Source organism: Melanostigma gelatinosum (assembly GCF_949748355.1).
Source record: "Melanostigma gelatinosum genome assembly, chromosome: 9".
In the NCBI taxonomy this organism is placed as follows: domain Eukaryota; kingdom Metazoa; phylum Chordata; class Actinopteri; order Perciformes; family Zoarcidae; genus Melanostigma; species Melanostigma gelatinosum.
In genome coordinates this window covers 95,001-97,206 of record NC_136642.1, presented here as the reverse complement: position 1 = coordinate 97,206, position 2,206 = coordinate 95,001, and the positions used below count along the sequence as shown (strand labels likewise).

The 2,206-nt window shown below is 37.0% G+C and overlaps 1 protein-coding gene across 2 annotated transcripts in view; it reads right to left on the bottom strand.

The window, feature by feature from the left end:
* Nucleotides 1–705: 705 nt before the first annotated feature.
* LOC306781889 (CREB-regulated transcription coactivator 2) overlaps nucleotides 706–2,206 on the bottom strand; it is a gene marked incomplete at its 5' end in the record, with an annotated part of 36,887 nt that continues 35,386 nt past the window's right edge. For both annotated transcript variants that reach the window (XM_079274984.1, XM_079274985.1), the window contains one exon: nucleotides 706–2,206. This exon is cut by the window's right edge and continues 2,050 nt beyond it.

The following is a 2,206-nucleotide window of genomic DNA, read 5'->3' as shown; positions in this document are numbered from 1 at the left end:
TGGCCTGAGCCCGAGCTGCGTCCAAATGGGGGACTCTCGTAGCTTAATTAAGGTATCAAACATGCATTACTACTTTGCAGTTAAATATTTAACATTTATGCCAACACAAAAATAAGCAGTAAATAACACTTTGAAAAACACGTCAGGACATCTTATTTTAGTCACCCTCACAGGGAATTCAGTATAATATATATATATATCATATAATATCATGAATAATATCTCCTGTTAGCTTATATGATATATATATCACATAATAATATTCAGTATAATATATAAAACACACACACATAAACATCAAAAATGAGTGTTTGGTAGATTATTCCTCTGTTGTAACGATGCTTCTTGGCAATAAATGTTATACCGTTGGAAAGCCTGTTTATTTACCTTTCAAGCGGTGCCCATTTATAAGGAACATGCATTTGTGGGATGAGCAGCAGAGATGCAGTATGTGGGTTGCACCCATGAAAAATTTGCCAAATCTTCTCTGCAAATGCCAAACAGCTTATTCTGCTAAGCTGTTTGTTTCTCTATAATGTCCATTATACTGTAACAGAGTAATTCCTACTGTGTGGTATTCATATTTTTACTGGAAAAGAGTATTTTTACTGTGTGGTATTAGTACTTTTACTGGAGTAAATGTTCTGAATACTACCTCCACCTCTACATAAATATATAAACATGAACAGACTGTTCCAGGTTTCATTTCTTTATTTTCTGTAAAATATTTTGTGAAGTCTCTTTAAAAATCTCCTGTTAGCTTCAGAAGCACCGCTGGTTTAAAACATATTCATATTTACAACACTCAACATTCCCTGGTTACTTATTACAAGGTTCAAATAAAAATATGAATGAAACAAAAAGTTCATTTATTATTCAAAAACAAAGCAAAAGAAGCAGAATGCTCATTTTATTCTACGAATAACAATAACATTAATAATAATATGACAGCAAATATTATCATACATCAATAACAAATGTGAAGAATATATGAAATATGGCCTTTAATTGATCCCTAGTGCACGCACACACACAAAGGACGACATCAGCGTTACAAACAGACGGGTAAATTATGGGATTTCTTAATAACTTGACTGAATGTTTGACAATATATTGAACAATATTCGTTTATTTTAAAGAAGAGAGAAAAAATATCTTTAACAGGTTGAAGAATAAGTTTTCTGTGTTTAAACGTTCTGATCGACATGTTTCACTTTGAGTCTGATGAACCAACAGAAGATAACTCATCTGTACGAGTTCAGACATTTAGTCTCTTTTTAGATGAGTCTGTGTATAACATATATCATATATATATATATATGATTATACTAGTCCAGCTGAGAAAACTCTGACCCTCAACAGTCCTCCAAACTTCAGGCACTGATTTATTTATGACTTCTGATCTCTAATCTAAAAGGCAGCAGAACCCTCCATGACAGGAACCATGGCAGTAGAACCCTCCATGACAGGGACCATGCAGCAGAACCCTCCATGACAGGAACCATGCAGCAGAACCCTCCATGACAGGAACCATGCAGCAGAACCCTCCATGACAGGGACCATGCAGCAGAACCCTCCATGACAGGAACCATGCAGCAGAACCCTCCATGACAGGAACCATGCAGTAGAACCCTCCATGACAGGAACCATGGCAGCAGAACCCTCCATGACAGGAACCATGCAGCAGAACCCTCCATGACAGGGACCATGCAGCAGAACCCTCCATGACAGGAACCATGCAGCAGAACCCTCCATGACAGGAACCATGCAGCAGAACCCTCCATAACAGGAACCATGGCAGTAGAACCCTCCATGACAGGAACCATGGCAGCAGAACCCTCCATGACAGGAACCATGCAACATAACCCTCGTTTTTAGATAATAATAGATTTTATAATCTTTACTTTTTTCTGGATGTCTCTTTCCTGCGACCCTTAATGGGGTCCTGGCCCCATGTGGAGAACCCCTTCAGGAGGAGGAGGAGCCTCTCAGTAGACTCCTCTTCAAACAGTCCACAGGCAGAACTATGTTGAGGATATAAATGTGAAATATAGAATTAAAGGGACGGAACTCTTCCTTCTTCTTTCATCTGAAATATTTATACTCTATTTATTCTTTTAAAGATTATCTGAGAAATTATATACAGACAGATTTAGACCATTTTGGTTAAAAAATAAAACTTCTTTCTAGTTAGAATAATATTAAT